This window comes from Dermochelys coriacea, chromosome 3 (assembly GCF_009764565.3).
Source record: "Dermochelys coriacea isolate rDerCor1 chromosome 3, rDerCor1.pri.v4, whole genome shotgun sequence".
Lineage (NCBI taxonomy): Eukaryota > Metazoa > Chordata > Testudines > Dermochelyidae > Dermochelys > Dermochelys coriacea.
This window is the reverse complement of record NC_050070.1, coordinates 53,453,313-53,467,248: the sequence shown is the minus strand read 5'-3', so window position 1 is coordinate 53,467,248 and position 13,936 is coordinate 53,453,313.

Below are 13,936 nucleotides of genomic sequence, written 5' to 3'. Positions count from 1 at the left end.
GAGTTTGGGGCATCATTTCAATTCAGTTTTTTTTAAAAGTCCCTCTTTGAAGCACTGAAGAGAGTCCCTTATCAATCCCCACAATTGCTACATCATGCCAGTGCTAACACAAGCTTCTCAATGCCACCCCCACAACACTTAACTCTTTGGGGTGAGAGTTTTCATGCCTACTAAATCCTTGGACTCTTTTTAAGAATTTCAAAAAGTACCACCTAGTAATTTAATTATTTATTTATATAGTGACTTGAGTTTCTAGTCACCTGACTCAAAGACAATTGCAGCCAATGAGAATCTTTCCATTTACTTCAGTGGCCATTGGGTCATGCATTTGCTCCTGGAATGAGAGTGCTAAGTCATTACAGATAGTGCTGGAAGCAGCATCTATGATTAAGGTTGCCTGACACTTTCCATTAAAAGACCTTGTCCTCAGTTGCTTAGACCTTGACTAAATTTTAACCATTTGGGCTAGAATTTTCCATCCTGGGGTGTCTGTCTCAGCCTTTTTTTTAAGTGTCAGTTAAAATGTTTCAGTTGATTCACATAAAAAGGGGGAAATAATGCATTAGGGGGAAATAAGTTGTTAAAAAGTGCTTATGAACATTTCCTTGAGAAACTCTAGGACCTCCATGCTTTGGAGAAGGGGCTTGAAATTTGGCAGGGTAGTTGGCCTGGTGTCAGAGATGTGTTTTGTACTGTTCTCATTAAAATCTTCACAATTCAGCCAAATTACATGTTTCTGAAAACCATAGCCAAGATTTTTTAGAAGCTGGCAGCTAAATTCTATGAAGATTTCATATGCAATGAGCATGCTCTCCTCACAAAGTTCTTACAAGGGACCAGACCGCATATGCACCATCCGCACAGAGTGAAAGAAAATGTTCCATTCTCAGGTTTCAGGGCTCTAGGGGTGCCTATGGAATGAAGAAGGGGTCCACTGGGAATAGCAGTATTTGCTCTTGTAATTAAATACTGTATCATAACACATGCATTCCAGGGGAACAAATTAAGATTGCACAAGCAATCTTCATTCTTGCATTTCCTAACATATGACTGTTTGACTTTGCAACCATATCTTGAGGCAACTGGCTCCACAAACAATTATTAGTCTCCTGAGCCATTCATACTCATACATAAACGAATGACAACAATCCCTTTCTAAATTTTTTGAATGCAAAACAAAACAATCAATGTGGCATGGCAAGAATGGCTAAGAAAAATTGTAAATAGATATTGCTGATACTCAGAAAGATAATGTTGTATAACACATTTACAAAGTCAAGAGGGGATTTATTATCTAATCTATCTATCTATCTATCTATTTATTTATTTATTTATGCTTCCCTGGAGTGCTTAACAATATGCATATCAAACCTCTGACTATATGTGACAAGAAAGTCCCTCTCTGAATGGACAATAAAGGAAAAAAATCCAACACATTAAAGACTCCCAAATAAATAAATGAATATTTTATTTGCAAATTTCATAGAACAGCTAATTTATATATATATTTTTAATACATTACAGCTCAGATCTATTTGACTATGAGTTCATGAGAGACTTGGTTAAGTGGTAAATCAATTAGGATTCAGATGAATACAAGATTTTTCACTTTTCTGGGATACAGCTGAGCAAACAGATTTTCGTTTAAAGAAATAAAATAATTAATGGTATACTGTTTGTTCCACATAGAAACTTGGTAGGGTTCATTAAAAGCAAATGTAGTCTTTGGGACAGGAGTACAGCACACGTGATCCGTCTTTTTCCTCAACTGAGTCTTTGCTTGTTTAATTTGATAAGCCAAGTACTCTTAGGCAGTAATTGTTTTCAAATGGTTCTCTGAACTTTTTAATTGTATAACATATTAATTTTTTTAAAAATCCACATGAGCTTTATACTGGCCTGATCTGAGCTAAATTATATAGGCGTAATTTATTCATTCAGAAACAACTCCACAACTTTTAAGGAGTATCAAGGTTTTCCCTTGAATTAAGTTGTTTATATGAAAGCTTTGAGTTTGAACCAGCTAACACATACTACCAGGCATAGTGCTTGATTCTATGAATTGACTTTAGTGGGACTACACAAGGGAGCAAGTACTACACCCCATAGGAAGTGTTTGCAAGATTGGGGCCTTTGTGCAGGAAGCAAAGACCCTGACCCAAATTTTGTTAGCCATGGCATGTAAGGGGGAAAGGGTGTGGCGTGGAAGAGAGTGGGTCAGCTGTTGTCAGGCATCCTCATTACTGATGCTAGAGGTGAAACTGGTGGAAAGTGTTGTCAGAAACACAAGACCTGCATGCTTGGAGTGCAGCAGCAAGCAAAGCCTAATGGTAAGCTGTCTGCATCCAGGACTGGATTAGTGCTAATGTACTTAGCTACCCCTTGTGCCCTGATGTATCTTCCCTGAGCTTCTTGTTGTTACAGCATATGATCCAAAGTCAGCCAGCAAGAAAGCAGGGAACTTCCTGATTATATAGATATAAAATGGAACTTGGCCTAAGCCCTAATGAAAGGGAGGATAGCACTGTCAACCCCAAATATTAAAAAATGATGAGTCAGGACTCAAACATTCATGAGATTGGTTTAAACATCATGAATTTAAAACATGGGTGATTTTTATTTGTCTTCAGCTTTCTAAGCCTTTCGGGTGCACCTGGGTCACATTTTCAATCTTTTCTCCACAATCATGAGTGCTAGGAAACTTACTTCTTTTTAAATGGAAGTTGCGAACTTCACCTAAACAACTGACTCAGGCACTGGGGCTTTAAGGGAAATACCAAATGTTGTTTGTCAGAAATATAAAGGAAAGGGGTTAAGAAGCTCTGATACAGTACTATAAAATCCTCTTACCTGTAAAGGATTAAGAAGCTCAAGTAACCTGGCTGACACCTGACCAAAATGACCAATAAGTGGACAAGATACTTTCAAATCTGGGGGAGGGGGAAAACTCTTTGTTTGGCTTTCTGTGTGATGCCTCTGTCGGAGACAGATCAAGAAAGCAAGCAATCTAACTCCTACAGAGTTAGTAAGTAATCTAGCTAGAAAATGCATTAAATTTACTTTTGTTTTTTGGCTTGTGAAATTCGCTGTGCTGGAGGGAATGTATATCCCTGTTTTTGTGTCTTTTTGTAACTTAAGGTTTTGCCTAGAGGGATTCTCTGTGCTTTGAATCTGACTGCCTGTGAGATTATCTTCCATTCTAATTTTACAGAGTGTTTCTTTTATCTTTTTTTGTTCTTCTAATAAAGTTCTGTTTTTTAGGAATCTGATTGGGTTTTTAGGGTCCTAAAAACCCAAGGCTAGTCTGTGCTCATCTTGTTTATTCTCAAGCCTCCCCAGGAAAGGAGGTGTAAGACTTGGGGGGATATCTTGGGGGAAGATATCTCCAAGTGGTCTCTTCCCTGATTTTTTGTTAAATCGCTTGGTGGTGGCAGCATTCTGAATCCCAGATACGGGAAATTTTGTGTCTTGGGAAAGTTTTAACCTAAGCTGGTAGAAATAAGCTTAGGGGGTCTTTCATGTGGGTCTCCACATCTGTACCCCAGAGTTCAAGTGGGGAAGAAACCCTGACATTGTCATTCTCATGATACAATCATAACAGCTGGCTTTGCTGAGGGAGGATTAGAGGTCTGGGATACCTAGATGTTGGGTTTTGTTCACAGGGGTGGGCAGGTACTTCATGTCCACTTACACTTTTTTTTTCCACAGGGAGAGGGAGACGCTGGCAGAGGATGTGTTGTAATTTGCTACTGGGGTAGGCCAGCACTTATTATTAGCCCTCTGGAGCAAGCGGGGAGCACAGGGGAAATTGAGGGAATCAAAGACAGTAAGTGCTTTTGAGGCACAGTGCCCCTTGGGAACACTCCTGGAATGCAGCTTACTCATCAACTCTTACCCAGATCTTTGTCAAAAGGCACAATGTAGTTCTTAGTGATTTATCCTTTTATTGTATTTAACCATGTTTAAACACTAATTTATCTGTTTCACAGTAAAGCGATTATTACATTTTAAACTAATTGGCATTTTAAACTAATTGGCAGTTTTCCTTTAAGAAGGCCCTGATTCAGAAAAGTATGAATGGGTGTCATAGGGCAATTGTCCCCTCTAAATTTGTGTCCTAGATTTCCACTGTTTAGGGGTTATGCATGAATCAGAAGCATGATGAAATCCTTTCCTCTTCCTATCTTCCTGTATCTCTACTGAAGGATATATTTGTGAACATAGAATTGTTACATCATCCAGTCCATCTCATGCTAGTGCAAAATTGCTCCCTATGGTATATTTTCTAGTGCTTATGTAGCAGTGACCTCTTGTGTGACACAAGGGTTTCATCTGGGGATCTCCAGAGCTGAAAGCAGGAGTAAAAGAGCCAAGGTCTGAAGCTGAGAGCTGTATCACACAAACATGCTTTGTAGATCGGGCACTAGGGAGGGGGATGCATAACAGATGCACGATCACGGGGTCAGATTTGTCCAATCAGTTTAGTACATAAAAATATACTTAGTACTTCCACAGGAATATATATTTTCTAAATACTGCACAAACATTAATTATTTTTGTAATTTTGTAAGCTAGGCAGCAGTTCTGCAGAAAAGGACCAAGGGGTTACAGTGGATGAGAAGCTGGATATGAGTCAACAGTGTGCCCTTGTTGCCAAGAAGGCTAAAGGCATTTTGGGTGGTATAAATAGGAACATTGCCAGCAGATCGAGGCACATGATCATTCCCCTCTCTTCGGCATTGGTGAGGCCTCATTTGGAGTACTGTGTCCAGTTTTGGGCCCCACACTACAAGAAGGATGTGGAAAATTGGAAAGTGACAAGCTGAGGGCAACAAAAATGATTAGGGGGCTGGAGCACATGACTTATGAGGAGAGGCTGAGGGAACGGGGATTATTTAGTCTTCAGAAGAAAAGAAGGAGGGGGTTGATAGCTGCTTTCAACTATCTTAAAGGGGGTTCCAAAGAGGATGGATATAGACTGTTCTCAGTGTTACCAGATGACAGAACAAGGAGTAATGGTCTCAAGTTGCAGTGGGGGAGATTTAGGTTGGATATTAGGAAAAAATTTTCACTAGGAGGTTGGTGAAGCACTGGAATGCATTACCTAGAGCGGTGGTGGAATCACCTTCTGTAGAGGTTTTTAAGGTGGGGCTTGACAAAGCCCTGGCTGGGATGATTTAGTTGGGGACTGGTCCTGCTTTGAGCAGTGGTTGGACTAGATGACCTCCTGAGGTCCCTTCCAACCCTGCTATTCTATCATTCTATGAATTTAATGTTCAGAACAATCTCGTAAATTATAAATATCTACTTAACTTTTCCTCTCTCTGTTTTTCCTATATGTAAATGGGAAGTTATATAAGTATTGATAAGTTTAGAATTTTCAAACTTGTATGCCTACCATTAGATACATAAATCTATATGTAGGCATGAAAATAAAAGTGGTCTGACTCTCAGAGGTGCTGAACATTGCTGGGTATTTCAAATTTCAGTGTGAACAATCAACCCCTGCGCAACCTTACCACTCTCTTAATTTAGTATGTTTTCATGGAATGTAGATAAAATAAAATACACAAAGTTACAAACTGCTTGATAGGGGTTCATCAAATACCTTTGCATGGTAGTATTTGATGACAAAGTATCATAAGATTTCTAATTCTACTTAGTGAGACTGCAAAGGGCAAGATCTGTAGTATGACTTCTGTCTAGTAGCTGCTATATGGTGATATAGAAGGAGTAATGAATGAGCTGTTTTGCGTATGTATTTTTTATTACAATTTTAATAAATGGAAAGGGAACTATAAACATCTGATAGACATTCTTTTAAACTGTTGCTGAATATCAGTGAATAAATCATGAAATATTTTCTAATTTTTATATAGATCAGACTGGAGTCTACTTTCCAAACCAGAAAACAAACTTAAGAATCCTAATATTTGAATCCCAAACATGTACAAGTTTTGCAGTGCTGCCATTTAACTGACCTGTTTAAATTCTCTAAATGCTGATTATGCTAAACAAGTAACTACATACAGTCAGCACTTGCATATTATTTCAGTTCAGTAGTGCAATTCCAATCCAAATTTCCAGCATCTGGCTTCTTTCCCTTAATCAATACAATTCCCCAGGACAGAAAACATGAAGCAAGTTGAAACACTTGTGCTAAATTATGTGTTTAGTTTTGTGTTTAATTGCTGTGAGCAGATAATGGATCAATTATGTTTTAATTGTAATAATTCTTGGTTAATAACACTTAAGTAATGTGCCATTTTAGCACTACTTCTTGATAAAGACATGGTATGAAATATGCTGAACTTGGCAAGTTTCTGGTATTTCATTTAAATTTAGATGGCCACCTTTAAAAGAAACAGATTCTGAAATCTGCGCTCTACCAAACATCAGAAATTTACCAATCTGATCACTGGATGTCACTGTTGCTCTACCAAAGTACATTGAAAAGTGCATTAATTTTGTAGTCAAAAAGTGACTCTTAAAGAAAAGAATTTTACTTTTAATGCTTGAGGCAATGCAACATAATTTCTTGACCAGCTTTACAAGTACTTTAGCATAGAATCAGAGGTAATTAATTGTTTTAAGGCCTTATTTGGGCCTTTATGTATGTTAGATGTTCATAAGGTTGTAGATTTATTGTGCATCTAAAAATGGCTTTTAGAACAGAAATCTATTTCCCTCTTCCTACAAAAAGGATCTAGGTATACAAGAATGTTCACAAAATGTACAAGTAAATATGCACAACATTTCACGAGTAGAGTACAAAATGAAGTGAGGAGTGGTCAAGGGTACCATTTTACATGAAAAAATGAAAACTTCAAAGAAATGTTCATTAGTGTGAATTAAACTAAGGAAGGAATTTAATTATCTACAGATTGGTAAAAAAAAAAAAAAACTAAACAGTTTGACACCTATATGAAGTCCATTTCATTACTAGACATGTGAATCATGGCAGCAAAAAAATCCGTAATTTGTTTGCTTTTTGAAAACAAATTTGCTATACCTGGATTTGCTCTATTGTTTGTCCACTTTTTGTGAACATTTTGGAGTTCAGGTTTTATTACCATTACTAAACACATTTTGAAGTTTGCAAACTCAAATACTTGTGGAAACATTTGCACCAAAATTTGATTATCAGAATTATGCTGATCCAGTATGCAAAATAAATCCAACAACAACAAGGTGACTTACTTGATCACTTATGACAGTACAGTTCACATTTTGAAAAGCAGTGTATGTGCATTAAAAAAATGTGAGGGAGGACACAGCAAATAATTTCATATACAGAATACATTCCAGGAAAGTTGTAATGTGTCGGTGGGCATTCTGTGACCAGAAAAAGATAAAATTTGACATCATGTAGTCATTGCAAACTATTTACTCAACTCTCTTGGGGCCTGATCCACAGCCCTTTGAAGCTAATGGGAGCCTTTTAACTAACACCAATGTGCTTAGTTATTATGGACCTGATACTTCAGTAGGTCCTGTACAGGTGTACCCATGCTCCTGTGCAGACCCCTATTGAAGAAAATGGTACTGCATGAGGTCAACCTGCGTTGAGTTAATTGCAGAATTGGAACTTATGTTTTCTATATTGCTTTTGATTAGAAGAACACCTTCACAAAGCTCTGAAGGCAAAATCCCATAGGAATAAATTGATCACAAGTTGCGTGTCCATTCAGCCAAGGAACAGGGTTCATACCATAGGTTTCAGAGTAGCAGCCGTGTTAGTCTGTATTCGCAAAAAGAAAAGGAGTACCGGTGGCACCTTAGAAACTAACAAATTTATTAGAGCATAAGCTTTCGTGAGCTACAGCTCACTTCATCGGATGCATTTGGTGGAAACCAAATGCATCCGATGAAGTGAGCTGTAGCTCACGAAAGCTTATGCTCTAATAAATTTGTTAGTCTCTAAGGTGCCACCGGTACTCCTTTGGTTCATACCATGTACAGTATTTATGGTACACACTAATTTGGATTTCAGTAATAGAGGAATCAGACACTTCAGAGCTATACCCTATCTGGATGGGGAAAGAAATTCTCCATATAATAGGGTATGCAAGTTTGTTGGGGATTGAGGGTTTATGAAAGTCTCAATCTGGTTTATTTTTTCATTTGATTTTTTTTCTCTTAGTCTCCTCACAGTCTTAGTGTATTTATCTGCCTGTCAATACAAGACTCTCTGCCCACTTATGCCCTGCATTGGGGCTGCATGGGGTTTTTGTTGCTGGAGAGACCCTACAGGGGTGCTCATGATCCACCAGGGAAAGGATTATCAGCCTCTTCCCCCTAAACCAGTAGCACAGGCTGGAGGACTGAACCAGGGGAGGAACATCAGTACACCTGTACTACACATACATGGATTCAGAGGTCCTATTACTTCCTGTGACTGTCATGAAGGAGTTGCAGCTCATATGCCAACCTGCAGGCTGGAATAGTCTTTGTGGGGGAACTATATATCAGCCTCACACCTTGGACTTGGTTTGGAAGGAAGAATGAATTTCACCCCTATTACTACTGCAGATGCATAGGGAAGCATTTTTTGATGGTATGGCTAATAAGAGCAAATTTACTATACTATATTTGGATTCTCAAGTCAGGGAAGATGATGAAGTTTTTTGGAGTTGTGCTTCACTCTTAGAAGTCTCTCTAGTAACATTGCACTCTTCTGTAGTGCAATGCTCCTGCAAATTTTTCATTTAAATTTAGATTTAAGTGGTTTGTCGTGTCAGATTACAATGCTTATTTCTCTTTGCTCTTCTGTAATGGTGAGAAATCATGCCATTAAAATATTTATATTTAGAGTTAACAGTTGCATACTCAATAAACAAGCACCATCAATAATTTTCACTTTGGTGCTTTTTATGATAATATACTGTAATTGGATTCAGCCGTAAATCCAAACACAGCTCTGAGGCATTGATTTTTTTTTCCAAATGGTCCTGTCAAAATTATGCAGTAAGAAATGAAGCAGCAGCTTGGTAAGGCATAGCATAAATGATTTTAAAATATGCTTATTGAGCAGAAGACACCAGGAAGTTGATAGTTTGTTTCTTAAGACAATCTTGCCAGGAATATTCAGATATTTTTGATAAGAGATGGTGTCATTCCTATACTAACCCTGTTAATGTAAATTGGCAGACAGATATGGTGTATTCTTTTTTTCTGCCACTGAAGGGCAAAATGCTTCTGAGTTTAATCATGGTTGACAAAAGAAGTCAAATTTGGAAAAACAAACAAACAAAAAAAACTTTTTTGTGTGTGTTCACCCCCTCCCACTGCAGGTTTTAGATCATAACTAATGAAAACAGGTGGGTCATCTTTTATACAGTAAGACTGATATGGTTTCTATATTTGCTATACACAGAACATGGTTTATCAGTGCTGTTTGATTTATAGTTTCTGTACATACCTGACATGTGTATTCACTATTGTTACCTGGAAGGCTAACACACATTCTTCCTAACTCCAGCTGTTTATTGGTGAGACTCAAGGAACTTGATTGTCCTGCCATATACACTTGAGTAAGGTCCTCATTCAGAAAAATGTTTATGCATGCTCATACGTCCATCCCTGTTCAGCAAAACACTTTTTGAACTGGGGTGTATGTAAGCATATGCTTAAGTACTCTCCTGAATTGGGGCCTAAAGCAGCATGATTTTGACTGAAATCAAAGGTGTAAAATTGATGTACCTAAGAGAAGAATTGAGCCCAAGAATCAATTCACTGACTTTGTTTTATAATATTCTTACTTACAAACTAAACCTTTCCTATGATTCTTGGTGGGAATTTTAATCTTCATGTGGCTTGTTTGATTTCCAAGGAGGACAGGATATTTTTCACTCTTTCCCTTGAACATAAAGGGAACATAGCAGTGGCATGCTACCACAAATCTCACTTTTCCACTAAGTTACATCAGAAAGGCTGCTGCATTCCAGTAAAATGACAATAACATTTTATTTGAAAATAAATAGAGTGTGGTGTTTTTTTAAATCTTTAGCTATTTTTTGTAGATGTTTACTTATTTCAGTTCTGAGAAGATTATGTCTAAAAGATATTTTGGTCAAAATATTGTTAAATCCATCTTCTGGAGTGATATTAATAGTGATTCTTCTGAACATGAGACTATTGCAAATTATGGAACTAAAATATTTAAGTTTCAGGTAGATTTATTCTTCCTGTTTCCTATCTTTTGTGAAGACTTGTATGAAACTAGTTACTGAGATAGAGCTAAAACAAGATTGAATCATAAAATATATAATAATGTTAGTAAAGAAGGAAGAAATGTCATACAGAATCTCTGCAATGATTAGATCATTACAATTAAGCCTGCAGATAAAGGGGGCTCCATTGTCATAATCGATTATGATAAATATAAGAATGAGATTCTTCAACAACTAAATGATCAGGATTGTTATTTGAAATTAAATATGGATCCCATTTTTAATGATGAGAACAAGATTAATGCTACATTGATGAGAAAACTTCAACATTTTCAAGGAATTTTCAAGATGACCTGTCTTGATCCCTTTGAGCTGTCTATGGTTGAATCAACAAGAATAAATTCTAGTATACCTACCATCTAAAATAAATAATGGTGATATCAGTAATTTCTGGGTGTACAGGTTTCCACATTTTATGATAAAATCAATACTCAGTAGAGTGTAGAAAAGAACACTTCAAAAATATGTTTTATTTTAATAGTCTTCATCCTGAACTTATAATTTGAATGTTATGTCACCCTCTCATGAAAGGTTTATACATAGGTGTTGGAAGGAAAATTATTAGAGTACTTGGGAGGTACTTAAATTAGATATGCAGAATTTATTAAATTGAGAGACTAAAATTAAGAATATTGGCATTCTGTTTGTTACTACAAATCCCATTTTTAAAAAATAATAGCAATACTTAATCAACAAAAAAGATACCATAGCTGATTTAAGGAATTGCCTTTGACTTTTTAAAAAAAGAAATATGATGTATATGACATGTTGATACATTTAAAATGTTTTGATTATGTAAATAATCTTCTATATAATCCTATTGCTGGTAATCTTTCTTGTCTATCATGTAGCAATTGGAACAATATTAGAAAAAGTATCCATTTAAATCCACCGTTAACTGGTAGAAAAATCACCATTTAGTCTAAGTATAGCATGTGACACTGATATAAACCCAACTAGGGGTTTCTCCAGTATTTTTATGAGGTGTACACCAAATATCATATCAAGAATGACTCAGTGCAATAGGAAAGGGTGTATTTTATTGTTTCTCTAATATGCAAGCTACATGCTTCTTAAGAGTTCCAGGCAACCTCTCCACTATGCCGTTTCCTTGGGGATGGTACACAGCAGATTTATAGTGCACTGGGCCAATACTCAGCAGAAAGCCTTCAAAGTCTCTTGATACAAAAGATGTCCTATTACCTGAAGAAAGGCTCTCTAGGCTTGTTGTAACCTTTACATGAGGAGAAGAAATTCAGTCTCTAGCACAAAGACTCTAGACAAGGTTCAACCACAATTTCAGTTTCCAAAAGAGAACATGCATGGAACTTACCTGGTACATATGCCCTGCACAGGGGTCAATTTCATGATTTGGAGAGCACACGCAAATAATTCCATGAAATCAACTACTCTGTTCAGTGCTCCCAATGAGTGTAAAGACTGCAGATATAATGTATTGGTTCAAATATCCTTATGCACTGTCAGATGAGATCACCAGACATTTGAAATTATGAATTACACAACATAAGTGTGAGATTAGGCCTCCAAGTCAGTAAAGTCCTTGAGCACATGCCTGTCTTTCATCTTGCAAATACTCCCATTGATTTCAGTGAAACTACTGAAGAGCCATGAATCAGGCCCTTAGGTGGGATGAGATATCCTCAACTTTTGTGAGACACTTTATAGGTGAAATCATTCTATTAGTCCACCAGGGTTTATGGGAATTGAACATAGTTTTGAATCAAACAGAGAAGATGATGGAATTAACAGACTTCCCATAGAATTTTATCGCCTCTTGAAACAAAGAAAGATCAGAATTTGAGTTCCATTTTGAGGAACTGATCCAATATCCAATCAGCAAGATAGCCGTAGTCCTGCACAAGGTATATTTGTTTAACCTGAGATGGTTAAATGATGATTCTTTGTGTGCTGTACATCCTGGTGGGAGTTGTGGTTGTTTTTCTATTCGTTTTTTTGTTTGTTGTGTTGGGGGGAGGGAGAGGTTGGTCCCCAAAAGCAACTTTGGTTCTTGCTTTTAAGTGACCGTTCATTTAGCAAAGTTCTTCTGGTTATTGTTTGCCTTCTTGATTTGGGAACACATTCCATTTGCTCATCTCAGTTGCCTGCCCTGGTGTTGCTTCACCACTGCATGAAAAACATAAATACCTGTTACACACCATTTGTTCCTCATTTTCTCATCCTCCCTTTCAATGATTTCTTTCTCCAGATGTAAATCCTCATTGACTTTTGTCCCCTTTATGCAGATTATCAAATTAGTCTTGATGATGATCGGTCACGAACTGTATCTTAATGAAAATGACAATATATTTAATTAACAGGAAGACAGAAATTGCCATACTAACTCAGACCAGTGTTCTGTGTAGTCCAGTATCTGGTATCTGATATAGGCAGAACCAATAGGACAGATCTTCAGCTGTAAATCAGCATAGCTCCATTTAACTCAATGGAGCCACACCAATTTACACTAGAGGAGCATTTGGCTTATGGAATCACAAATGGAATGCTACCAAATCAGAAAGGAGGCACTTTACATTCACTTATCACTTTGTTGGGAAGTAAATGACTGCACAATGGCCAAGCTAGTGGAGAATCAGGCTTATTTCTCCCCCCCCCATCTCCATATGGTACATATGGTTTTCCTTTTCCAGTCTCAATATTAAGCATCTCAACCTGTTTATTTTATCAAACAGAAGGTTGAGATGATTTGATTATGGTGTATAAGTACCTTCACAGGAAGAAAATACCAGGTACTAAAGGGCTCTTTAGTGGAGAAAGGCATAACAATGGCTGGAACTGAGGTTAGATAAATTCATGAAGGTATACATTTTTAACAGACAGGGTAATTAACCATTTGAACACATTACCAAGGGAAGTAGATCCTCCATTTCTTGATTGGATTCCTTTCTGGAAGATAACTTGTGCTTAGCTAAAGTATACTGGACTGAATACAATCTGGTAAACTGGTGAAATTCTGTGGCCTATGCTAGACAAGAAGTCAGATTCCATGATCTGAAGGTCTTTTCTGGCCTTAAATCTATATACAATCATTAGCCTCCTTTGGCTTATGCCAAAATTGTATTGGCTATTGTGAACTACAAGCAGGACAAGAAAAAGGATAATTGGCCAAATTCTGCCCCCATAACACCTGTGTCATGGGGTGTAACTGAGAGTAGAATTTGTACCAACGTATATGCTGAAATATTTTGCATACAAGAAGTCATGGGGCATATAGTGCATGATGATCCATTCTCTGCTCAATAAAAAGGTTGAACAATGATTCAAAAAAACAGATGGATGCAGATTGGATCTCCAACAGCAGTGAAAAATTCAGCATATGAACTGCAGCATCACCAAAAAATGAGAGAGAGAGAGAGAGAGAGAGAGAGAGAGAGAAGATGGATCACCAGAACTATGAATCTTAAAAAAAAGCTTCACTGTAATTAGGAGAAAAGGTAAGTATTCCATCTTGACCAGGCTATCTCATCCAGCTTTTCATTATTCAGACAAAGTATTGTCACCACAATGTATTCATCAATGTAACAGAGACAAATGATCCAACATGGAACAGACAGAACTATCTTCCTGTTCTTGTGAGGAAAATTGTCTCTTTGTACCATTATATCAGTGACAAAGATGTCTGGACTTTATAAGCATCTCTTTCCATTTAGTCTGCCTTAAATATT